Source organism: Felis catus, chromosome A1 (assembly GCF_018350175.1).
Source record: "Felis catus isolate Fca126 chromosome A1, F.catus_Fca126_mat1.0, whole genome shotgun sequence".
Lineage (NCBI taxonomy): Eukaryota > Metazoa > Chordata > Mammalia > Carnivora > Felidae > Felis > Felis catus.
In genome coordinates, this window is record NC_058368.1 from 114,780,000 (window position 1) to 114,806,663 (window position 26,664).

Genomic DNA, 26,664 nt, shown 5'->3' on the forward strand with positions numbered 1-26,664 from the left:
GGAAGCACAGAAGGCACACATTCGGACTGAGCAGACTGGGATTCAAGTCTTCTCCTTGCCTGTCTGTGCTTGGGAAAAGCAGCACTACTTTTCCTCATTGTCCTCATGGGTAAAAATGGAGATAATTCTTATTCCACAATAAGGATTACCAGAGATAAATATGTAAGACCCTACATCAAGGGGAGTTAGTGTTTAATGGACACAGAATTTCAGTTGGGGAAGACAGAAAAGTTCTAGAGAGGAATGGTGGTGATGGTTGCACAACATGAATGCACTTAATGCCTCAGAACTGCATGCTTAAAAATGGCAAGTTTTATATGTTTTTTACATGAAAGAATAAAGACTTTATGTTGATCTCCCATGTAGCAGGGCCTTATAAATGCTAGTTTCTGTCTTTATCCTCTGTAGCAGAAGCCAAGGTCCAATTAATCCCAGTGCCCTTAATCCAAGGCAACTCATTAGCTCTCTACCAAGGCCCTGAGGCATGCTCCCCTCCTCCTGCCCAGCTCCCTGCCCTAGAGAGCCTGACGCCCTGAAATAAAGTGTCCAGACCTGGGAGATAGGACTGTTTTGAGCTGAGCACTTCCCAGGGCAAGAGGCCAGTTCTTGAGGCTGCTGGGGCAGAGCGGATCTGGGTCAGAGATTTGAGCAGGCCCCGCCTGGGGATGCTGGGCCATGGGGCAGTGTCCAGAGCTCTGACTGCTGAGGCTCTCTCTCTAGATAGAGGAGCACCGGGGAGGGAGTCTCCTTGCTAGGAAAGAGTGAATCTCTGCTGGAAATTCCAGAGCTCTTCTGGGAGGCCTTCTTTCTCCTAGCCATCAGTTTTCTGATCACATCGCTAGCGATACTCATTGTGTGCTCTGTGGAGCTGCCCCCACCCCTTCCTCACAGAAACCCCTACCTCTACCTCCCCCAAAGTCGGTGCCTGTGTTAATATGATGATGCTGTGATAATGGCCAGGAGATGGCTTCAGCTATCTGATTAAGCCCTCTGGAATGGCATCCAGGGCACTGTCTTAACTCTCCCTGATGAGCAGGCAGCCAGGGCCCAGGGCTGGAGCACAGGCTCTGGCTAGAAAATTGTATCCGGGAAAGCACTGAGGGGGAAAATTGGAAGTATCAGAATTTCCCAGGTTGCTATTCCACAGGGGCCAAACATCCTCAGCAGCAGCACTAATTATGATCCAAGAGAGTCAGGCCTGGCTGCCTAGCTTGCCCAGGCAGTCCTTGAGAGCAGCCTTGGGAGCCGGAAGGGCAGAGGCAGAGCTGAGGGAGGCCTAGGCTCCAGAACCTGGGGACTCTGGGAGATGAGAGACAGGAGGGTCATTCAGACATGTGGGGAGGGAGAGCTGGGTAGGGTTGCTAGGGGTCCTCATGTACTTCAGAATGTTTGCAACTGTGATAGGAAGGGTGGAAGTTAGGTTGCTGGGATGATTTCTACCTGCCAGGAATTCAGAGTTGTCTCACTTCCGTTCTTCCTCTCTCTCTTGACCTCAGTGCTCCTCTGAAAATTTTCTTGTCAGTGTGACCCATGACTTCCCTGTTGCCAATTTCAGCAGTCATGGTCATCTCTTAGTCTTTCGGGCAGCCACCTTGACATGGACGGTTGCTCGTTCCTTCCTAAAACACCCTCTTCATTTGGCTTCCATGACACCTCTCCTACCTCCGTTCTCCTCCCTCCATGGTCTCCTGTGCTGGCTCCATAGCATCTTCCACATCTCCACGATGACCTGGGACTGTCAACACCACCACCACCCCCTCTCCACCCTGGCATTCTCCCTTATCCACTCTCACTCCCTAAGTAATTACATCTATCTCAGGGCATTAAAGCCAGCTGTATGTTGATGAATCCCAAATGACTATCTTCAGCCCCTACTTCTCCCCTGAACTGTAGACTCATATCCAGCTGCTACTTGAAATTTCCAGGTAAATGTCACTCATGGACCTCTCAGACTCACTGGTCCCCCAGTCTTCTGCCTTGTGATAAATGCAACTCTATTCTACCAGACCCCAAACTTCAAAGTCATTCCTGGTTCTTCTCTTCCTTTAGTGCCCCCTTATCCAATTCCTCAGAAAATGGTATAAGTTCTGCCCTTTAAATTACTCCACAATCCCGTCACTAATCTCTAGATACACCACTCTTACCCTCATCAGAGCCACCATCATTACTTGCCTAGACAATTGCAATCACTTCTGAATTGGTTTCAGTATAGATTAGGCTGTTTCAGGGTCTCTGAAACACAGGGTTTTATACAAGATAGAAGATTTCTTCTTTCTCCAGTGTGAACCTGTGCATAATAGCCAGGTTGATACAGTCCTTCCACACTCTCAGGGACCGTAGCTTCTCAGGGCTTGAGGCTCTGTCATCTTCATCATGTGACTTCTATCTTGTGGCACAAGATAGCTGGTCCACCTGGCACTATTGTGCCCATGAAGTTTCAGCCTGTGGAGAGGGGAGAGGGAAGAAGTGGAGGGCAGCCGTCTTCCTTTAAGAACATGACCCAAAAGTTGCACCTATCCCTCTGCTCACATTCCATCAACCAGCATTTTATCATATGGCCACACTTAGCTGCATGAGGGGTTGGGAAATGTAGTTCTCTTTGTGAGAAGCCTTGTGCTCAGCTAAAATGTGGAAAGAGAATGAATTTGGGGCAAAAATGTATAGGCTCTGCCATAGCTTCCTAAGTAGTTTCCCTGCTTTTGCTCTACCCCCTCTAGGTTGTCCTCAAAACAACCAAAATAGTCCTGTACCATGAGAATAGGTCACTCCTCTGTGCAAGACTTTCTAATGACTTTTTTTCTCATAATGGAATCTAAAATCCTTATTATTATCTGCAAGGCCCTATGAAATTTGAACACCAACTTCTTTCTTTTTTTTTTTTTTTTTTAATTTTTAATGTTTATTTTTGAGAGAAAGAGACAGTGTGAGCAGGGGAGGGGCAGACAGAGAGGGAGACACAGAATCCTAAGCAGGCTCCAGGCTCTGAGCTGTCAGCACAGAGCCCGACGCGGGACTCTAACTCAGACTGCAAAATCATGACCTGAGCCGAATTTGGACGCTTAACCGCTTTACTGACTGAGCCACCCAGGTGCCCCTAGGCACCAATTTCTTTCTGATCTCATCTCTTGCCAATCTCCCCCTTGCTCACTCCACTCCTGCCAGGCTGACTCCTTGCAAAATGCCCCCACCTCAGGGCTTTGGCAGTTGCTGTTCCCTTTGCCTGGAGCACTCTTCTCCCAGATAGCTGCCAGTGTAGCTGCTTCACTCGCTTCTGGTATCTGCTCAAATGCTGCCTCTCACAGCAGCTTTTCTTGACTCCAATTCCCACTGCCCATAGCCCCCTCACACTACTTTGTTTTTACCAAGGCAATTGACACCACCTGAAATATTATATGTTTACCTACTTTACATTTGTTTCTCCCCACTAGAACACGAGATCTAGGGTCCACATAGAGCAGGTGTGCTATACGTGCTTGTTGAATGAGTGAATGGATGAAGGTAGCAGTGCCTGGGCAGAAAGGTGGCAGGACAGGGTTTCCTTCCTAATCATTTCAGAGAGGACCCATTTCTTGATCTCTCTTGTATTTCTAGTGTGGCAGCAGAGACTCATTAGTGTCTTACTTCTGGGCACTTCCTTCAGTTCAATTTATCAAATATTCATGAGGCATCTCGTGTGTTAGGGTATCTAGTATGGTAGATATAAAAGAATAAGCTATAGGCCAGACCTGGCCCTCAGGAAACTTAAAGACTGGTTAGGAGCCTAAATTTGTCCTTTTTTTTTTTTTTCTTTGCAAGGTCTAAAGGTACCTATTCAGGTATGGTATAAAAAGTCATGGAAAAAGTGGCTCCTCTCTTTTTTTATGGCAGCACCATGAACTGGTGTGACCTGAATGGGGAAAGAGGAGAGGGTATGAAGAAAGGCTGCCCCCTTATAGGTTATAGTTGTAGGTTATGGTGGGCTTTTTCCTCTTACTCCCTGTGGAATAGGGCCTCGCTACTCATATGCTTAAGAAACTGTTTGAAGCAGTTATCATTCATTGGATGAGGAAAGAGACATGAGATGAATGGGGTGACCAGAAGGGTAGGGAGATAGAGGGGAGGGATGAGAGTCTTGAGGAGGCCCAGTTGGATGAAAAGGTAGCTCAGAGAAGTTGAGTAGGAGATATATTACATGAAATGATTGTCCATTATCCTTTCCTGCCCTTGGCAAAATGCAAAGGATCAGGGTTAATTATTTTCCCCAGACTCCTTCGTGCAGGGCCGCTTAGGCATTGCTATGACATTTACAGCCCAAGAAGATCAGAGGAAGGTGGCCTAGGTTTGGCTTTCCACACTGGGAATTGAATTTTTTTTTTCCTTTTAATGAGGCTGCTTGTTGCATCCTCTCCTAATTTTTCTTTCTCTTGACATTCCCCTTCCATCTGAACTAGAGCCAAAAGCAGTGGTTCTCAAACTTAAACACACATTGCACCTACTTGGAGGGCTTATTAAAACAATGTTGTTTTACACAATCTTGTCGGGGTGCCTGGGTGGCTCAGTCAGTTAAGTGTCCAACTTTGGCTCAGGTCTTGATCTCGCGGTTTGTGAGTTCGAGCCCTGTGTCGGGCTCTGTGCTGACAGCTCGGAGCTTGGAGCCTGCTTTGGATTCTGTGTCTCCCTCTCTCTCTGCCCCTCCCCTGCTCATGCTCTGTCTCTCTCTGTCTCAAAAATAAATAAAACCTTAAAAAAAATTTTTTTTAACACAATCTTGTCACATCCAGAGTTTACTCATTCAGTAGATCTGGGATAGAGACTGAAAATTTACATTTATGGCAAGTTCTCAGATGATATTGATGTTGCTGGTCCCAACCATGTTGGGAGAACCACTGGACTAGAGCAACTATTTTGGGTCTCAAGGTGCCTCATCCCTGATTGTCTGTTCCAGTCATTTCCCCCCATTCTCCAGCCACAGAGAGATTGGCCTTGAGTTATCACATGATTAACTCAAGGATTTCCTGACCAATAGGGTTGTGGCCAAGTCAGACCCAGGAATCTCCCTCCCTGTAAATCTTTGAGAATTTCTTCCATTGCCATTTGTCGGGGTGAGTGAAGGTCTGTTCCCCTCCTGCCATAAATTCACCCTCCTCAGACAGGGAATCCCAAGACCTGAGAATAGCAGAAACTGTTACAGGTAGAGGCTGGGAGAACAATTGATGTGGAGTAAGCAGAGGGAACTCCCCTCCCACACTTCTGTTTCTTTGAGATTAAAATATTTGTTTCTTCCTGGGCTCTGGCTCATGCCAATGTCTGGGAAACCATTTATGCTTAATGTCTCCAACCCATTAGCTGCCCGGCATGGGGTTCTGCTAATCAGGCTCCTTAATGGCAGGGCTCTGAAGACTGACACTGTGAGTGTCTGCACCAACTTCCCAGCCTCAGCTGGAGAGGAAGGGTCTAGACAAAGATCAAGGCCCAGATAGACTCAGAGGTGTCCTGAGAATGATTCATGCCAATGTTGGGAGCCCATGTAATAGTAACCCAACCTCCCGCCTCCATTTTGGTACACATGCCATAGTATGCCCTCTGATAACGTTAGCTGAATAGCAAGACTCCTCAGTCCTACTCCAGCCTTCTCTGTCTTCACATTCGAGGATAATAGGCTCCTTTGGAAACATATTCCTGCACCAGGGGCCTTCATTCAGCATTCATTGAGTACCCCTATGAATGAAAGTCTCTCTTCTGCATTACCTGCTTCCCCCTTCAAAATCCAAAAGCCCTTATTTTGTTCTGTCACCGCGTAGGTGATGAGGGCCTTTGGCCTAGAATCTAGGGGATCCCTGAGAATCATTTAACTCTAAGACTCTGTGGTTCTATGTTGCTGCTTCTTCTACAGCCACTCTTGAAGAGTTTGGGTTCTGTGGCTTTGATCTACAGAGGGAATATTTGGAGTACCTTCATTTAAGGGTGACCAGATCCCAGCCAGGAGGCCATGACTTGAATCCATTCTCAAAGTATTTTTCTCTTGCTCCTCTTTGACATCTCATGATGTTTTTGGTCCTACTAGATAACTCAAACTACTGGCAGCTCCATAAAATGCTAGGAGGCAAAGATACCACCCCCGGCCCATCAACACACACCCCTTCAATGAAGCACTTGAAACAGGAGGTGGGTCTCTGTTATTTTTTTTATGTTTTATTTATTTTTGAGAGAGCACAAGTGGGGGGGGGGGGCAGAGAGAGAGGGGTGGAGAATCTGAAGCTGGCTCTGTGCTGACAGCAGTGAGCCTAATGTGGGGCTCAAACTCACGAACCGCGAGATCATGATCTAAGCTGAAGTTGGGCGCTCAACCTACTGGGCCGCCCAGCTGCCCCATAAGTCTCCATTATTAAGAGGCATGAAGGGAGCCAGCAAGTGCCATTGACTACTTCATGTTCACCCTCTCCTCATTTCTCCGAACTTCAGGGGCTAAAACAGATTAAACATTTTCTTTCTTTCTTTTTTTTTTTTTTAATGTTTATTTATTTGTGAGAGAGAGAGGGAGAGGGAGAGAGAGAGAGAGAGACAGAGTGCAAGCGGGGGAGGGGCAGAGAGAGACTGTGGCACAGAATCTGAAGCAGGCTCCAGGCTCTGAGCTGTTAGCACAGAGCCAGATGTGAGGCCTGAACTCAGAAGTTATGAGATCATGACCTGAGACCCAGTCAGACGCTTAACAGACTCAGCCACACAGGTACCCCTGAACATTTTTAATGGGAACCCCAACACTGAGCCCCAATAGCCATCAGAATCACAGGGATAGATAATGCTGACTTTCCTCCTTCTAGGCACGGAGAGCTCATACAGGCGCCTGTATTTCAGGCCACCAGTTAACTAGCTGGTTGGCCAAGAGCTTGGGAGCCTCCTCTTTTTCGCTATTTCCATCCTGGCTCCTCAGCCTCAGGTCTGAGCCATGGGGAACCCTCTCCAATCTGCTGGAACAGAACATCACAAGCTGCTCCTGTTGTGGTCTGGGCCGCCAGCTCTCCAGCCTGCTGCTGCTGGAAGAAGACTATGATGTTAGAATCAGTCCACAGCATCCCTCTACATGCCAGTCCCTTCATCAGGGGAGGGGGGGCCCATTTGGAAAGAATCACATCTGAAGCAGGCAGTTTGGAAAGCAATGGGGAGAATGGATGAAAGAACAAGTGCTCAAGTCACCAATTGGGCAGAGCCATGTTTCTGCCAGGCCACTTGTACGTACGCTTTTCCCACAGCCCAGCCTTCCCACATGGCCTGCCCAGGCCAGTCTTCCCAGCTCTCATCCTTTCTCCTGCTCCTGGGACCTGGAGAAATGCCAGCATTTCTCTTTTCTGACCCTCTGCCTTTGGGGCCCCACCTGGCCCATTCCCAAAATATGAACCTCTCAGCTGGAGGCTGGCTTGCACAAGGCAGGCATTCTAAGCAGGGCAGGGGCTAGAATCGTAGGTCTGAGCTGATGATCCTGTGTTCTAGAGCCAAGGGTAGGGTAGGCACACTTAGCAACTGAAATGTCATCTGCTTCCTGGCTCCCTTTTCTACCAGGACATAATCTGCCTGAAGCCGTCTGTAGACTTGGAAGACTTGTGCTTAACTCGGATCTGTCCCTTTTTTAGCTGCTAGTTTTGGCAAATTGACCCCTCTGGGTCTCCACTTCCTTTTCTGTAAAATAAAGACATTAAGTAGGGTAATTTGAGAATGAGTGATAAACTGGGAACTGCAGCACAGATCTTAGTTATCCTTCTCATGCCCTGTCCCTTTGGATCCCCCAGGATACTGGTCACACAGGAGATGCTCTCTTGTCTGCCTGAGGGGTCAGAATGCTCCTAGGAGGCAGCCCCATCCTGCCTAGGAGCAGCCAGAGCCCTGAAACTTCCAGGAAGGATTACTGTGAGCCCCTATCTGTTTTGTTTTTCTAAGGATGCAAGGTAGAGAGGATGGGTGGGAAGAATTTAGGTCAGGGAAGGCCTTGGGGGGGGGGGCGGGGTAGGGTGGGGAGCTGAGGTCTCATTTCCATGGTTTTGCCCTGGAGGCCCCAGAGTGTGTGTGTGCTAGGTTTTTCTCCTGCCTGGCTCTGGCTGGGTTTGAAGGAGGAATCCCCACTGAAGATTGATGTCACAGACTTGCCTTCCCCTCCCCCAGCCTCATCCTTGGTGATTTAAAGAAATTATTTGGACATAAGAGTTAATGGAAGTAGGTTGCTAGTGTGTGGGTGAATTCATCACTGTCTCCCTGCATTCCAAGAGCAGATCTGTCTTTCTGGGCGAGATATCCTAGAGTGACTTTCCAAGGTCTGGAGAATAAAGGCTACCTTGGGAGGGCAGGGTTGTAGCATGCTGGGTAGGGATCTGGGGCCGCAGAGATGACCACAAAGTGCAAAGTGTCTGAGGGATTGACTGGGAGTGCTTTCTTTCCCTTTTGTTCTTTAATTTATGGGGGGAAGGGAGGCAGAGAGTATTGGCATTGCGGAGAATGCTGCTACTCCAGATCCCCCCACCCCAGCCCCCATCTGTCTCCTGCCCTGGGAAGTAGACAAACCCCTGTAGCCCACCGCTCAGGGTGAGGAGGGCTGTTTTTGCAGCTGTTGTTGGCAGTTATGAAAGAGGTGGAGAGGAGGGGAGGTAGAGGGGAAATGTTTGATGGGGTGGTGCTCTGGAAGGAAGAGAACTAGCTCTCCTCCCTTCCATTCCCATCCTCCCCCTCAGCACTTCCTGGAGGTGGCATTCAGGCAGGGAGCTCTTTTGAAAGCACAAAGACCTAGTGCTGTAAGGCTTGGAGGCTGGGAGGCAGGGGGGATGAGAAGAGGGGAAGATAATTATGCAGGTGGGGGCAAGAGAGGACTGCTACCCCCTCTGACCCCACACCCAGCCAGGCCTTCCTCACAGTCTAAGGGTGAGCGAGTACATGAGTGAGTGTGTGTGTGAGTGTTCACATGAGTACACTTACACCTACATTTCACATGTGCACAAAGATGCAGCTATGAAATGTTAGAGGGAGAATGACTGGACATAATGTTGAGGCTTGTTCCCCACCTCGCCAGCCTGTCACTGGTTTCTTTCAAATATTTGCTGGGTCTTACTTGGTCATCTCTCCACTCCTTAATCTTGCTTCTGCCTCTTTCGTCAGTTTCTCCAAGTCATGTCTCTTTCCCCTGTCTTTCCATCTCTGATCTTGAAAATGGGAAGTGTTGGAAGAAGCCCCTGTCTCCTGGCTGCCACTATTTAGGATGCAGCAAGATGGGTTTAAATCAGATTAAAAAAAGAACTGGGAGCAGGGAGTAGTGTGTGGTTGGGACAGAAGACAACCACTAGGGATTGGCTGTAGAATCCTATAGGCTCATAGAATGTTGGAGCTCCACAGAGACCTGAAGAATCTTCAAGTCTCTCCTGAGCTTACAGACATAGAGCCAGAGGTCTTTTGGGAAACAGATATTGATCTGTATAACCAATAGTAAATTTGGATGTGTCACACTGGCACCTGGGGGAGTTGTTGGGGAGAACTCTCCTGTCTTCCCCAAGGCTGACAGAGACCCTCCCCTCCCCCCGTCCAACCATACACTGACTGAGATGATTCTCTGAGTGTGGCACAGCCTTTTCTTTCTTGAGGCTCAGATGAGGCAACTGATTTTGTTCCAGAACATGAATTGTCTCTTGAAGCCAGAAACATCTGCAAACTGGACACCTTCCTCAGAGCACTGTGCATGTGCCCAGAGGCCCTAGCCTAGGCCACTGCAAGGGGGGGACCCTACAGGGTCCCATTGTGTCTTTCCCCCAGGTCAACAACTCTCTGCTCATTCCTCTCCTCAGTGGCCCCTCGGGAATTCCAGCTCTGATTCAGGCTCTGGCATTGAATAGGGGAGGCAACATAAAGCATGGCCCCTTCTGTTGGGACAAGTATAATCTGCTTTAACACTCCTTCCTTCCTCTAGCCCTGAACTGGCTTCAGCCAAGTCAGACAGCAGGGGGCGCTGCTGGGTCATCCCAAGGAGAGGATTCTGGGCTGCTGTCTTTAGCCTGGACTCTGAGAACACTGGAAATTTTGTCTGTCCACTTGTCAATCTGAGGGTGAGCAGGGCAGGCCCTTTGGGAACTGGAAGCAATCTTTTTTTGGCAGACAGAGAGAGAGGCTTGAGAAAGAGGCCTTTCTAGCTTGTCCCTGAGACTCCTTGGGCTGGAAGGAAACTGCCCCTAGGAGGTCAGCTTGTAGGGCAAATCTCCATCTAGGAACCATGGCCAAGCCCAGGTGGGTCCCAGTTTGGGAACAGTGTAATTCCTGGCCTCTTGATAGTCCCTAACAGCCAGCTCTGGTTTGGCCATCTTTGGGGAGCTGAATTTTCTTCTCAATGACTTCAAGGTTAATCTGTGTTGCCATTTTTTTAATTAAAAAAAATTTTTTTTAATGTTTATTTTTGAGAGAAAGAGAGAGAGAGAGACAGAGCACGAGTGGGAGAGGGGCAGAGAGAGAGGGAGACACAGAATCTGAAGCAGGCTCCAGGCTTTGAGCTGTGTTGGCACAGAGCCAGACGTGGGACTGGAGTTCACCAACTGCAAGACCGTGACCTGAGCCGAAGTCAGACGCTTAACCAACTGAGCCACCCTGGCGCCCCTAATCTGTGTTGCTATTGCCCATGCCCTGCCTACTAGGTTCTTCATCAAGGGGAAAAACAACAACAACAACAACAACAGAAACAAAACAAACAACCTTTTTCTCTTTCAGATCTGTCCTCTTGGACATATCTAGGAGTCAGAGGTGGGGTGAAGCAGGGAGTGCTGAGCAGGGGTGTGGTACATTCCTGGCCTGAAGGTGACATACCAGGGGCTTTCTGGGCAACCACTTTTCTCAGGGAAACCTTGGAAGGGGGCAGCTTCCCAAGGCCAAGCTCCTGCTTCTTTTCCATGTGTCCCTCAGGCTTCATTATCCCTACTTAGTCATCCCAAAGCCACTGGACCTCAAGAGTTCGTCCTGTCCAGTAACAGGGCCTGTGTGGACACTGATGTATGGGCCCTCCCCATCAGGGAGGGTGACACCTGTATCATGTTACACAGCCCCAGAAGAAAAGCCTGGCCTTTAGCTTCTAGCACCTCCAAGTTTTCTCTGTTCAAATAATGAGGGGAGAGTCCAGGGCATGGTGGCTGGTGTGGAAGATAGGATCTCTGGGCTGGAAACAAAGGCTTTGTTGCCAGCAGAGCTGAGGACACAGGCCCAAATCTGTGAATTTATTCTGGGGAAGGACATGACTGAGTCATCCTCAGACCTGGTTTCTAACATCAGAACCCAGAATCACTGGTTCTCTCTAGAGTCTGGCTCTGCAGGAGCCCCACCTCATCCCATAAGGCCTCGGGGGTGCTGTGAACATTAAAGCAATAGGTCTTCATGGGGCGCCTGGGTTGCGCAGTCGGTTAAGCGTCCGACTTCAGCCAGGTAACGATCTCGCGGTCCGTGGGTTCGAGCCCCGTGTCAGGCTCTGGGCTGATGGCTCAGAGCCTGGAGCCTGTTTCCGATTCTGTGTCTCCCTCTCTCTCTGCCCCTCCCCCGTTCATGCTCTGTCTCTCTCTGTCCCAAAAATAAATAAACGTTGAAAAAAAAAAATTAAAAAAAAAAAAAAGCAATAGGTCTTCCAGGATACGGAGGAAGGGGGTAAGAGGAAGGGAAAGACAAAGACAGTTTTGGGGGCCCTGGCTGGGTCCAGCATGAGAAGTACTTCACTTTCCTTAATATCTTAGGGGTCCTGAGCAGCTCCACCCCACAACTCCACCCCACCCCCATGGAGTCATTCACTCTCAAGCTCTCCAGGGCAGTTGAGGTTAGGGATGGGATCTTCTTTGATTGGAAATCTGCAGAGAAGCAAAATCTGTAGTTTGCACGTAGCCTTTTCCCTATGTCTCCCAACTCTGTCAACTAGGACACTCTCTGAGATTTCACGTGAAGTTCTTCCATTTGCAGTCTTAGCCCACCCTTTAGCTTGTGGCACACCTTGGAGACCCCTGGGACACCCACCTGTGCAATTCACACTGTTGGACAAGTGAGGCACAGATGTGTGGAGCAGGCTGACAGGAAGAAGACTGCGTCACAAATTAGCCTTATTCATTTTTCTCAAAGGTCAGAAGTGTGACTGGCCCCCGAAGGCCGTTGATATTGGTCAGGGAGGAAGATCTGAGAGTTTGGTTATCAGTCTGCAGTTGACTCAACCATATCCAAGAACTCACGGAAGTGGATCTCAGCTGGATCAATGGACAAAAGACAGATGCCTTTAAGAGGGATTGTAGCCCCACCCACGTGGTCCTCTCATCCATTCTCTGGTGTCCCCTCCCCTAGCCTGGCATCTGACCCTCTGTGCGGAGATAAAACCTTTTTCCATTCTAAATGACCCTTTACCCCTTTTCTGCAGGATGCTAGGCATTAGCTGGACATCAGCCTGCTCACAGAAGCTCAGGCTCCTGAGATGGAAATGAAGGAGTGCAGAAGTCAAAGTCATTCCTGGTCCAGAAGCAAGTTGAGCATTCACTGGCATGGCCACTGGGAAGGACCAATCCAACCCTTGTGATTCCAGAAGCCTCATTTTCAAGGCCCCTACTGTTTAAGGAACTAGGAGTTTGGGCCATCTCAGTAATGGCTCCTTGATATATAATCTGAGGCTTTAGGGGAAGAGGGATACAGGAATCAAAAATAACAACTCCTGTTCATTGAGCACTTTCTATAGGTAAAGTGTTGGTCTAAGCATTTCACATGCTTTGCCTTGTGTAATCTTCAAACGACTCACTGAATTGTGATCCCTCTTTTATAGATGAGTAAACTAGGCACCCACTTAATGATAATAAAAATTAAAATAGTAATATTAATGAGAAAAATTTAACAGCTTTAATGTTTTTTACACTGATCCAGTGCCAGGCCCTGTGCAAGCATATTATATATGTATGATATCAAGTCCTGACAGTTCATCATATTATCCCCGTTTTCAGCTAAGGAAACAGACTGAGGGAAGTGACTTGCCTGAGGTCACTGGATTTCAGAAAGTGACCGAGCCAAGAGCCAAACTCGCTTCTGTGTGATTCCAAAGCAGCCTGAAGCCACGATTCCTTAGCAACCTCCCAAGGGGGCCATCATGGCGAGGACAGGAGGTTATGGAAGAGAATCCCATTGGCCTTTAAAAGCAGAGGTACCCTGGCTTATGAGCTGGGCCATGAGCTACAAAATCTGCCATTATGGGAAGCTGTGGGAGAGACACCGCCCCTTCCCACTGGGCAGTGAGGGAAGCTTTAATGCCGTCTTCTCACCCACCTGGTAATGGGCCGTGTAAACTCACAAACTGCAGGAAAACAGTTCCTTGAACAGGGATGCAGAGGATGTTTGCTCTGGTCCAAAGCCTCTGCCTCCCTGCTCACCCTGAGATGTGGGGCTGTTGTCAGTCTCTGCTTTCTCTCCGTTGTCACTGTGAATCCTGCTGGGCTATCGTTGCCTTGGTAACTTGCTGGGAAGCTCTTGAGGCTTTCTAAAACCAGAGAGGGCTGTGGAGGGAGGAACGAGCTCTGCTGGGCTGCCGATCACAGAAGGGAAGAAACTATCCCCGCGTTTGCTGCCCTTACCAGCCACACAGACAGTCCTTCCTTGGGTTTTACCTCAGCCTCTTCTGTTGCCTCCACAGGAGCTTCGTAGCTTTTGAGGCCGGGCCTGAGTGGGGGGCGGGGCGGAGGGGAGCATTCACTGGCATGGCCCTGTGCTGCTCTGCCCTTGGAGTTGGTTCCCACTGTTGTCAGACAGAGCTGCTTGGACTTCCGGTTGCACCCATTCCCTGGCCCTGAAATGTTAATTGGTTTATGAAGCTCACTGCCTATTTTTTATGAGACAGATAATTATGGTAAGGGGAGGTCAGGCCCTACTCTGCTGGACTTTGTGGGGCCTCCAGTACTCCTGACTCCCCAGTCAGAACCCAGGCAGACTGATGGGATCTGGGTGGGCAGGAGCAGGCCTAGGCGTTGGGGAGGGGCCTGGATATACTCACCATGGGACAAGGGGCCAAGCCTTCAGGCTTGTAGTCCCTGTGATGGGATCAAGGAGGCGAATGCACACCTGCCACATAGTTGAGGTGGGTACCTGCAGATGCTGTCCTTGGGTGAGAGAGACAGAGGTGTGGCAGCTCTTAGGCTTCCTAAGGGATTCCTACATGGGGCTGCCCCTGGCTGTGCCAAGAAATCCTTAATCTTGACACCATTGTCACCTGTGGAACTGTTTCTCCCCCCACCCCCCTCTCTGTTTTGGGCCTCTTCCTTTCTTTTCTCCTATAGTCTGAGTCTGAAATATGGCCTCTTTCTTTGGCCAGTCTCTATAACTGATCTCTCTTTCTCTCTTGGTCTTTCTCCCTCTGTCCTAGTCCAGGATCAATATCTCTATCTCTATCTCTGTGTGTCTCTTTATCTCTCTCTCTCTCTCTGTCTCTCCCCTTCTCTCCTTCCCAGGTGGGAATAGACTTGCTGTCCACTGGAAGGCAGCTCCCTCATGGGTTTTACTTCTGGCACAGGTAGGGTCTGCGATGGGGAGTAGACAGTGCAAGAAATTCCACTGAAACTGGGATGGCTCCCCTCCAACCCTCAGGGAAAGCAAGAGCAGGGAATGAGGGGGCAGAGGTTTATGGGCTTCTCTCCAGGGTACGATCTGATGTACAGTTTTGTGACTCCCAGGTCGTCTGAGTGGCCTGTCCTGTCCCTAGACCAGGCCGAACATCTGTGTGCCCTGCATCACATCCCTTAGCCCTCTGGGAAGGATCTCTGACAATCTACTCTGGCTCTAAGTATTGTCTGTCTGTCCTCATGCCCTCCTCCAAAGGGGGAGAGGGTGGCTGACCCATGCATGGCAGATGTATAACAACACTTTCAGACCCAGCCGGTTGCTGGATCTGCTTGGCAGTGGGACACGATGACCTCAGGAAGACACCAACCTACTCGATATATTGCCAAACTCCCTCCTCCCTTGCTTTCTTCCTCAGTGGCCAGCTCCCCAGAAGTTGCTTCCCCTTTAAACTAAGTCCAACCTTGAAGGGAAAGAAGGAGGGAGGAATGAGACTGGAGCTGCTCAGGTCAGGAGGGCCTAGAGTCCCAACTACAGAGGCCAGGCCCTCCTCCTTCTGCTCCTCCTCCATTTAATTAGCTAATGTCTGTAAAGGGCTGGGCGGCAGAAAAGCCCCATACAAATGTTGAGCACAATTTCATTTCCAAGACTCGCCAAGAATGTATTTGCAGACTTGAGCGAGAGGTCACTGGGCCTGCCTGGGACACAGGGAGGACTCCCTGCAGGGGAGGACAGAGGTCCTGGGAGGCCAGAGCAGGGGAATGAGAGGCCACGATGGAGGCCAGGGTCCCAGACTCCTTGGTCTTCCAGCTGAGCATCTTGGCACCAAACCTGCTTTCCACTGGCCTCCACCCTTCCTGACTCCCAGGGTCCTAGAGGTCCAGCCTTCTCTGTAGGGACCAGCCTCAGAGACTTGCTATCTGGAAATTATGTGGCTATTCACAACAGCTAATATTTATTGAACACTTACTATGTGTCAGGCTGTGCTAAGGGGGCTCTATCTGTCCAGCTTGGGGAGAAATGGCTGCTCTTGGTGGCAGTAGAGTGTAGGATAGGAACTTTCCAGTGAAGCGGCCCCCTTTGCTCCACTTGAAACATTTAGAAGGGGGGTGTCACTTTTCTGACCAATGAGAAGAGATTCTGCTTTGTAATCCAGGTCCCTCCAGTGTCGATACTCTGCAAGTTTCTGAACTCTCCTTTCCTTTCCCCAGTGACAACTCACCTGGTCCTAAATCCATTATTAAAGATCCTTGGGGCCAATTAGCCTTGACAGGTTCCATGTCCAAAGGGACAGCTTTCCAGTTTTTGGTGCTCCAAGGCCTGCTTATGTGAACCTGTCCATCTCAGAATTCTGTGCATCTGATACTGAGGAGTGGCCACATTCCTCCATTTCTGGGTAGGACTTGGCTTTGCTTGGGGGTCAGAGAGGCTGAGCCTGGGAAAATGGAATGGCCAGCCTCCTCTTTCACAGTTCCATTGCCAAGGTGAGTGCTTTGGGAAGGTGAGAGAGCGAGAGCGAGAGCGAGAGCGAGAGAGAGAGAGAGATATTGAGCTTGAGCGCAAAGCAGAGAATGGAAGAAAGCAGGGTTCAGGAAGAGACATGCAGGCCAGACTGGGAATATTGGTGTTTCTATCATGTCCTGGGCCTCCTTTGTCTCCAGCCCCTCATTCTCTAAAATCTGAACAGAGCTGGAGTGGGCTTTCTGAGAGACAAGATCCTTGAGCCCCCAAACCTGGCCAACCTCTTCTGTTTCCCTAGTTGTTCTTCTCTGGCTTCCCTCCAGAGCCCAGGGGCCTCCATGTGTCATCAGTTCATTATCATTCAGGTAAAAGTCATTAGTCCTTGAAAAAGTATGACTCCCCAGCTGAGGCCAGCCCCCCATCTCCACCTGAGGAGAGGAGTACAAATGTTTGGAGACCTCCTTCGGAACTGTAGGGAGAGATATACACAGTTGCACAGACACAAGACACACTGATGCTTATTCCCAAGGGTGTGTGCACACACCCTTTTATGTCCTTTTATGTACCCCCTTTACTCACAGGCACATTTTATGTGCTCAGGGGTAGTTACACCAGAGAGCCCACAGAGCTGTAGCTGCTCTCTTGCTTACCATCCCTGAGATTCACTCCTCATCTTGCAGCATCCAGCAGCCTCAGCCTCCTGCATACCCAGAAGCCAGGCTTCCCAGACCGGTGGGGGAGGGGAACGGAATGTAGAAGCTGAGGTTAGAGATCTGCAAGTTCCATTAGCCACAAGAAGCATGTCTGGAATCTAAAAGCACAGGGACAAGGGCGCTGCGGAGCAATTCCTGACAGCGTGTTCACATTTCCCACCCCCTCCCCTGCTAGGAAGCTCCTCTCGGTCAATAAAGCCATTTAGGGATTAGAGCAGCTCCCTCAATAAAAGCTGCTTATTCAAAAGGTGCTTTCAGTTAATTTGCATTTACTTTATGGATATTATAATGCGTGGAAGAGCTGCCTCCTCAGACTCCCTTCGCTGTCCCCATTTTGAGTCCCAAGCCACATACTCTCTCTTCATTCCATGCCCCTCTCCCCTGCCCCAACCAGTAGGCACTGTTGGGGCTGAGCCATGCTTCCAAGCAACCCAGGGACCCTGATGAAGAGTGGGAGGTGGTGAACGCTGGCCACTGACCCATGGTTCCTGGAGGGGCAGCCCCAGGGACAGCTAGAAGGGGCCAAGCCGAAAGAGTTTTCCCAAAAGAGAGGAAAGACCCAGGCCCTGGGGGAACTGTCCTAGTTCCTGAACTCCTGGGGAAAAACTGATCTGACTGCTGTTTGTAAGTGGAGACACCATGGGGCTAAGCAGAATCAGCTTTAACTCCTAACACTTCCTCTGGCAGCACCTCCCGTACATTCAGTTTATTCAGAGAATATTTAATTAATGCCTATTAGGTACCAGGCTTTATGCTAAGCACCTGGAATAAAGTGGTGAATATGACAGTATGGCCCCTGCCCTCCAGAAATTCTGGTCTAGTGGGGAAAACCCATGAAAAATGAGCCAGTGAATATACAATTTCAAATTATATAAAATATAATCGGTACTATAAAGTGAACAAACGGTGCTGATAGGAAGAGGGACCTACTTAAGATGGGTGGTGGGAAGGGTGGTGACAAGAAACAGAGCTGGAAGAATAGGAGCCATGGGAGAAGCATTTCAGATTGTAGGAACTGCCATCGCAAAGGCCCTGTGGCAGGAGTGTTGGTGAAACAGAATGCAGTGAGGGGAGGAGTGGTATCCAGTGAGGGTACTATGGTTTAAGATGGGCAAGGTCAAGTCTCGTGAGCCATGGTAAGGAATTGGGTATTATCCTAAGGGTGGGGCCACCTGAGTGGCTCAGTCAATTAAGTGGCCGACTCTTGATCTCGGCTCAGGTCATGACCTCATGGTTCGTGAGCACAGAGCCTGCTTGGAATTCTGTCTCTCCATGCCTCTGCCCCTTCTCAGCTTGTACTTTGTCTCTCTCTCTCTCTCAAAATAAATAACTAAACTTAAAAGAAAAACAAAAAAGCTATATCCTAAGGGTGGAGGGAAGCTGACAAAGAAGTTTAATCAGGGACAAAAGGCATGATTTGACGTCCATTCATCAGGAATGTGTGTTAGAAGGGTAGTAGTGGATGCAGATCAATGAGGAAGCTATTGCCATCATCCTAGCAAAGAGGAGCAGGAAGGGGGAAGGGACACATCCAACTTCTTTTTTTTTTTTTTTTTGATTTTTTTTTAATGTTTTATTTATTTTTGAGAGAGAGAGTGGGCACAAGCAGGTGAGGGGTAGAGAGAGAGGGAGACACAGAATCCAAAGCAGGCTCCAGTCTCCGAGCTGTCAGGACAGAGCCCTATGTGGGGCTCAAATCCACCAACTGTGAGATCATGACCTGAGCCAAAGTCGGACGTTTAACCGACTGAGCCACCCAGGCGTCCTTGATTTCTTTCTTTTTTTTTCCTTTTTTTTTTTTTAATGAAATTTACTGTCAAATTGGTTTCCATACAACACCCAGTGCTTATCCCAAAAGGTGCCCTTCTCAATACCCATCTCCCACTCCCCCCCACCTCCCACCCCTGATTTCTTCTAGCTTATTGATATATTCTAAATTCTCTGCAATCTCCACTATTTTTTTTAAGTTTATTTATTTGTGAGAGAGAGTGAGAGAGAGAGAGAGAACGAGAGAGAGAGTGTGCACAAGCAGGGGAGGGGCAGAGACATGGACTCCCAAACAGGCTCCAGGCTCTGAACCCACAACACAGAGCCCAACGTGGGGCTCGAACTCACAAACTGTGAGATCATGACCTGAGCCGAAGTCAGACACTTAACCAACTGAGCCACCCAGGCACCCTAACATCAAAGTTCTTTTTAAAGGGAGAATCAAAGTCCTCAAGGTACCTGCTAGATAGAAATCAAGAAGTCCTCACTTTATATATGTCCTTTTATCACCCCCAAGGTCCTTTTATGTCTTCATGTACACCATGAGATTTCCCATCCCAGGTCAGGGCAAAGTCACGGCTGGTGCCTCCTCAGCCCCACATCAGTCCATGGTAAGGGCACTGTGTTTTTGAGACTCTCCAGGAAAGGGGCCTACCTGCCTCCTTCTGGCACAACCTGTGAGACTGGGAGAAAGGTGCCATTCTGGGAGGAGGGGTCAGTTTCAGTGCCTTCTTGCCCAGGTGATCCTAAGCTTTACAGTGCTACACACTGGGCATCGTGCAGCTCAGGCCTGGCTGAATCAGGACTCAGAGCCACCCACCTCCGTTCCCCACGCACCCTAGAGTCAAAATCAGCTCTCCCAGTGCCTTTTCTACCATCATTTAGGGGATGGGAAGGATGTCAGAATCAGGACTGGGGGAAGGGGACTGCTCAGAACCTGAATCACCCCCCAAGGATGCAGGAATATGAGACGAGGATCCTGCGCTTGAACATTTACAGGTAGCACTCAGGATTGAAAACTGATTTATAGTCTGAAGGCAGGCAGGCAGGAGCGGGAGGAAGGTGGGGAGCTCTGTGTACAGTGCAGCCTTGTTGGGCAGCGGTAATTATATATTACATTGAACTGTCCTTGCAGCACAGTGAAGGGCAGTGGGAATGAGACTCTAAATCACACTTCTCTGATGCTCCCCATAGCTCACCTCCCTGTGATGTGGCCCCAGAGCCCAGGGCTAACGCTTCTCAACAGACACACATACACGCACACACACAGGCATACACACACAGCCTGGGGGGACTCAGAGAAGTGGGGGGAGATCGGATGTTATCACCTCTGGCAGCTTCTGGGGGGCTGCTCATGCTACATGCCTCATTGTATATTGCACTCCATACCTCCCACATTCTTTATTCCTCTTCTTCCACTGGGGCCTGAATGTGGGCTATGTCATTTGAAGAAGACATCCCTGTCCACCCGTCATTTGTTTGCTGCTGCAGCATCTCCCTTCTCCACACCACAGTTACTACCTTAGTTCATTTGGGACCTCATCACTTCTCTCCTGGATTTCTGCAAGTGACTCCTAACTCACTCTTTACTAATCCATCATCCTTTACTTTGTTGCCATGGTGATCTCCCTCAACATACTCTGACCATAATCTTGATCTCATTTGTCAGGGAATTGCAGGAGTGGGGAGAGATGGTCAAAGACTTTGGGTCCTTGAGAGCCCAGTAAGGAAGAATTTTCCCCAGGCTCTCCTGAGGTTGGTAATCGCTGGCTTACCTCCCATCCTGTGCTATCTCTGACCTAGGCTTTCCACCAATCCCCTCATCCGTCTTTCCAGGCCCCTGGCTATAGGTGGCCAGCACTTGCTGGTTCATTAGGGTGGTGGTGGTGCTTAAGTGGTGATAAGAACAAGCTCTGGGGTCAGACAGATCTAGATTTGAATTCTGGTCTCTGACCATGCCCAAGTTATTCTAAGTAGTGAACTGATGAAGATCATGAACTCTGCAGCCAGATTCCCTGAGCCTGAATCTTGGCTCTGCTACTCTTTTTTAGTTTGGCTAGGGCAAATGATTCAACCTTCCTATGCAGTTTTCCCATTTCTAAAATGAGGATAATAGTACCTATCTCATGGGGTTGTGATGCAGATTAAATGAATACAATAATAGGGCGCCTGGGTGGCTCAGTCAGTTGAGTGTCCAGTTGAGTGTCTGACTTTGGCTCAGGTCATGATCTCACGGTTGGTTAGATGAAGCTCCACATCGCGCTCTCTGCTGTCAGCACAGAGTCTGCTTTGGATCCTCTATCCCCCTCTCTCTCTCTGCACCTTCCCCACTTGTGCTATTTCTCTCTCTCTCAAAAATAAATAAATGTTTTTTTTTAAAAAATAAAAAAATAAATGAACACAATAATATCTTGCTGGTACAATAGTGTTGTGAGTGTAAGCTATTATTATTTGTAACTTCACCTCTCTGAGCTTCAATTTCCTTGTCTATAACAATTCTTCATAATATGACTCCTCCTTGCCCCAAGGTTGTTGTGAAGATCAAGGCACATTCCCTTTAGAAACTCTCAAAGGCTCTACAAATGTATGGTATTATTATTTATTATCAGATACTTGCTCCCTGGCAGTTCTACAAATGTATGGTATTATTATTTATTATCAGGTACGTGCTCCCTGCAGTTCTCAGGGTTTGGGCAAGAGGGCCACGTTCCGTTCCCTTTAATAACTAAGCAGCTACCTTCGTCCTCCTCCTATGTCAGCCTCAGGCAGACAATCGAGGAGTCCTGGAACCAGAAGCAGTCTTAGAGGTCATCCGTCCTCTTCCAACCTGAGGAAGGGGCATACAAGGTCCTGTGGACAGACTGGCATCTCTGATAGAGATGCTTTCCAAGGAGGTTGCCAATTAAGAATATAGTCTATTCTTGAGGTGCCTGGGTGGCTCAGTCAGTTAAGCGTCCGACTTCAGCTCAGGTCATGATCTCACAGTCTGTGAGTTCGAGCCCCGCATCAGGTTCTGTGCTGACAGCTCAGAGCCTGGAGCCTGCTTCGGATGCTGTGTCTCCCTCTCTCTCTGCCCCTCCCCTGCTCATGCTCTGTCTCTCTCTGTCTCAAAAATAAATAAAAACATTTAAAAAAAAAAAAAAAGAATATAGTCTATTCTCTTCATTGCAGAGGTGGACCCAGATATTGTGGGTCCCACAGCTTATATAATTTGGGGGTGCTTTCTTTAAGAAAAACGATACAAAATTACAAACATAAAATTAAGTACAGACTTGGGAAGGGACCTGTGCAAATGAGGAGCTTAAGCTTCATTAGCTTCATGGAAAATCCACCTCTGCCACAGTGTCAATGGGGCATTTGACAAATACTTGCTTGTGGTCAAAACAAACCATTGCCACATGTCACAAGCCAGGACCTGAGGACTGCAGTGGGCTCATCCTCCACCCAGACCCTGAAAGTTACCCCATTACATGGGCTGTGGATACTCCTGTGCCTTTACTTTGAGCTAATTGTTCATTTTCAAGACCTGCAAGCTATTTATTTTTGCTTTCAGTGCATTTGCATGTGATTTACATCACATTAATATTCACATTCATACAAGGAATGCTTCCTCTGCCCCAGCTTAGCTGAATTCTTGGGACTTAGGTAACAAGTGAGATTCAACTCTCTCTCTTCCCAGGATGTAGAGGGAAAGATACATTCAATTTAGGGGTGGATGGGAGAGAGGGATGATGATATTTGTCTTGGAGTCAGTTTCTAAAGTCTCTGGTCCTACTCACATTGTCTTCCTCCACATATCCCCATCCCCTGCTAATCTCATCCCTTCCCAATTTCCCAGCAAGTCTGATGTTAAAAATGCATATGTTCAAAGACACACATGCTGGTCCACATGCTGGGCTGACTTTGGCTCGATTTTGTGGCCCCTGAAGTCAAGAGGCACATGGCATTGAGATACCTGGAGATAAAAACACACAGGAGTTCTTCCTCAGGTCACTCGCAGAGAGAATCAGCCCCCCTAGAGTACCCTAGCACTGTTTGGAAGCCCAGTTTATTCCCTCCACTGGCAGAAGCAGATGGCAAGTGGGAGTGTGTGTGAGTATGTGCGTGTATGTGCGCACACATGCACGTAAGCTGTACACACATGTGTGAGACAGTGAATACTCATATTCACATTAGTACATCTACTAAGACAAACAGAGGAAGTAGAGGTGAGGATGTGGGAAGAAAACTCTCAGTCTAAGAAAACCACATTCTAAATGTATTTAATGTGAGGTTCTAAATGTGTTAAAGGTGAAATCTGCTTCCCCAGCCCTATCCTGTGATAGAGAGGCAAAGAGAAGCTAGAAAGTCAGGAAAAAGTCTCAGGGCAGGGATGGGGGTGCAGCTGCCAGTGTCACCACCAGCTCCAACAATGACGTCACTCTCCCAGATCCCTCCTCTGATGTGGTGAGTCACCCAGAGCCCAATCAATACTGCATTCCATTTGTCTATGCCATCTTTATGCTCTTGCGAGTCAATTCATGCTTTCCTCTTCCACACAGGCCAGTCCCTGTCCCCTGTGTGCCCAGAGGACCCTGAGCTACCCCAGCCCTGGGGCTTATTTCTCCTTTAAGCCTCTGTCAGAGAAGGCAGGAAACCCTGCTTGTGGGTGAGGCAATCTGAGGAGGAGAGGGAACAAGAGAAACAGAGAGACTCATAGTGTATGGAGGGAGTCTGGGAACAGAAGTTGAAAACTTGCAGGGTGCCTGGGTGGCTCATTAGGTTGAGCGTCTGTTGGTTTCGGCTCAAGTTATGATCTCACAGTTCGTGGGTTCAAGCCTCGTGTCGGGCTCTGTGCTGATAGTGCGAAGCTGTTTGGGATTCTTTCTCTCTCTGCCCCTCCCCTACTCATGTGCTCTTTCTCAAAATAAATAAATAAACTTTAAAAAGTTGAAAACTCGCAAAGCCAGCCTCTGGATAAGGAGAGGAGAAAGAAGAAGGGGCAGAGAAAAGAGAATGGAAAAGAGAGAGTCAAAAGAGAAAAAAGAAACAGGACACTGGGATTGGGGAAGATAGATGGGGTGAGGTGAAGTTGCCAACTATGGACTTTCCCTTCTCAGGATTTTAGGATTGTGACCCATTTCTCTGGCCTTTCAATCTTAATTGGGTTCCAGACCTAGTGGTGTATGGGAAATCCCAGCACTCCAAACCACCTCCCCCAGGAGAGGAACCCCAATGTCTATCATATCACCTACCTATCCAGTAAGGTCTCAGCTTGGTCCTACCCTCCATGTCAGAGATGGGGGCTGGGAAGCACTAGAAACCAGGGGTATGAGGGAACAGTGAGTGGCACAAAGGGGAAGAGGCGCTGGAGCAGCTCTGGTTTCTCTCTTGGGACCTCAGTTTTTTCCCAAGGCCTTGGCACCTGACCAACCATTGTTACTTTTAGCCTTACCCTTGTACTCAGCGGTGGCCTGAGCGTCATCCTTTGCCACTGACGGGAATCAGAACAGGGGCCCCTTTATCTGACAGTGAGAAGGACTGGGTTGCCCAGTTTCTGTAACTCTAAGTTCCCAAGATGCAGTTTGTTCTTGGTGTAAAGTGAGCTGCTACAAGGAAACAGAAGCCTGTGTGTGAGTCAACAAGATGGCACCAGAGGGTAAGGAGACCCTCAACTTGTTGTGGCCAAGTGTCTCTACAAACAAGAAAAGCTGTCTCCAATCCCCATTTATAATTCTCCATCAGCTACAACAATAACACAGATACCAGTAATGATAATAATAACAACAACCATTTACTGAGTGCCTAATTTATGCCAAAGGCCTTGGTAAGTGTCTTATGTACATTATTTCATTAAATCTGGCAACACCACTCTGAGATAATCACCAATGTGGAAAGCAAAGGAGGACACTTAGGATTCCAGAGGTTGCCTAAGTGTTCACAGCTTAAGGTAGAGCTGAAATTTGATCCTAGATCTGATTTTTCCTGACTCAGCTGTACAGCCTCCTTTTTGGTTTTGACTTGCAATCCAAAGCCTTTATCTCCAGAAAGCACTCATTCTCTCCTCCCTCCCTTGGCTCTCCTTCCTGCACCAGCCTCAGAAAGCCCCTGGTTTGCCCGGGCTGTCCCTCCTGCTCCTTCAGGTTAGGTTTGGAGTTCCCTCTGTGGCCCTTGGGGTTGAGGTGGTGACAAGAGCGCAGACCTGCCCTCGGCTTGCACTCTGCAGGCAGGAGGAGAGGCGGGTGAGAGTGGCTGTCATTTCAAACCAGGAACAAAAACGTGAGGTTATTGGAGAGTTTAGGGTCATGTGGTGTTTTGGGTTGCTGGTTCTCTTGAGTCCCACAAAAAAGAACAGAAGAACGTGGAAAATTACCAGGTCCTTGAGGGAGGTGGGGATGGGGGCAAAGGTGAAATGGAAAACTCTTTTCTCCACCAGAGCATGTGCCTCTAGAAGGCTGGTGCTGCTGTTTGCAGATGGGGCAGTCACAACCTCTAATGCTGTGTGAGAGGCAGCCCGCCTGCATTCCTGAGTCTGGTGTCCTCTAGTGAAAGGAACCTGTTCCAGACCTTGGAAAGCCCCAGGCGCCTCCCCATATGCTCAGTAAAAACTGAGCTGCTATAGCTTTGAGGTGGTCCTGGAGCCACCTCCAACCACACTGCCTTCTCCAGGCCTGTCTCAGAGGGGATGTTCTGGACACCGTGTAGACCAAATATTCCTATGCGAGTCTGTGAGCAAATCAAGGAGAGATCTGAGGAGAGAAAAGAAGAACAGGGCAAAGACAGCCGGTGGTGTTGTCACACAGGGAGAAGCAGTCACCACCTGAGGACAGAGAGACAATGGAGCAAAGTAACAGAGAACACCCATCTTTCTTTCCCCCTGGATTCTGGGCACATGGATTGCAAGTGACTCTAGGCATGATTTAGGGCAACCCTTTTTTTTTTTTTTCAACGTTTATTTATTTTTGGGACAGAGAGAGACAGAGCATGAACGGGGTAGGGGCAGAGAGAGAGGGAGACACAGAATCGGAAACAGGCTCCAGGCTCTGAGCCATCAGCCCAGGGCCTGACGCGGGGCTCGAACACAAGGACCGCGAGATCGTGACCTGGCTGAAGTTGGACGCTTAACCGACTGCGCCACCCAGGCGCCCCAAGGGCAACCCCATTTTAAAACAATTTTTTTAAATTGTTTTAAATTGTTTTTAATTGTTTATTTTTGAGAGAGAGAGAGAGAAAGAGACAGAGTGAGTGTGAGCAGGGGAGGGCAGAGAGAGAGAGAAAGACACAGAATCCAAAGCAGGCTCCAGTCTCCAAGCTCTGAGCTGTCTCACCAAGCCCTACACAGGGCTCCAACCCACAAACTACGAGATCATGACCTGACCTGAAGTTAGACGCTTAAACGACTAAGCCACCTAGGTGCCCCAGGGCAACGCTCCCCCCCCCCCCCCCGACTTTTTAAATCTAACATCCAAGTTAGCATATAGTGCAATAATGATTTCAGGAGTAGAATCCAGCGATTCTTCCCCTATATATAACACCCAGTGCTCATCCCAAGTGTCTTCCTTAATGCCCCTTTTTTAAATATAAGGAATTTGAACTTCCAAACGGTTCAGGAGCTGCCCTGGATCACACCACTCCTGAGTGGATCTCTCATTCAGTGTTCTGGCGGCAGTGGGAAGAGGCAGCCCTGTCCCAGCTGTCTTCTCAGAGGCAAGGAGACCCGAAGGGGAAGGGATCCAACTTTGACCACCCTCACCCTGCGTGCCCTCCCCAAGGACTGCAGGGGCTTTGTCTCCTCTGTAAAACACACTGGGCCCTCAGTTAAATCATTAATAAAAACAAGGACAAGAACACCTGCTTTTCTTCCTTGCAGGGCTGTTGTGAGGATCAGCTGGAAATAATGCATGGCCAAGAGCTTCACAAGCGCAGGGTGTTATTAAGTTTGTGATTAGGCCAGGTCATTGAGGGCTACAGGAATAATGGGAGAATTAATGCCGGAGCTGTGGGAAGGAAGGAGGCTACAGTCTGCCCTGTCCTCTTCTCTCGGTCACCTGCCCTGAGAGAAAGCAGTCGGTGTTTCCAAATTGACTTAAATAAGAAATGTGCGGTGGTGGCAGCCATCCCTCACTCAGCCTTTACTTGCCCAAGGCAGAGAGATTTTAATTTTTGAGCCATAATGAGAAAAAGAAATTCA

General features: G+C 48.8%; 1 long non-coding RNA gene across 2 annotated transcripts in view; it reads left to right on the forward strand.

Moving 5' to 3' along the window:
• Positions 1 to 18,257, forward strand: part of LOC111560872 — a 90,915-nt gene extending 72,658 nt beyond the window's left edge. For both annotated transcript variants that reach the window (XR_002743052.2, XR_006599399.1), the window contains exons 2-3: positions 6,044 to 6,144; positions 12,380 to 18,257. This is a non-coding gene — a long non-coding RNA (uncharacterized LOC111560872). The remainder of the gene's footprint in view (positions 1 to 6,043; positions 6,145 to 12,379) is intronic.
• Positions 18,258 to 26,664: the final 8,407 nt, after the last annotated feature.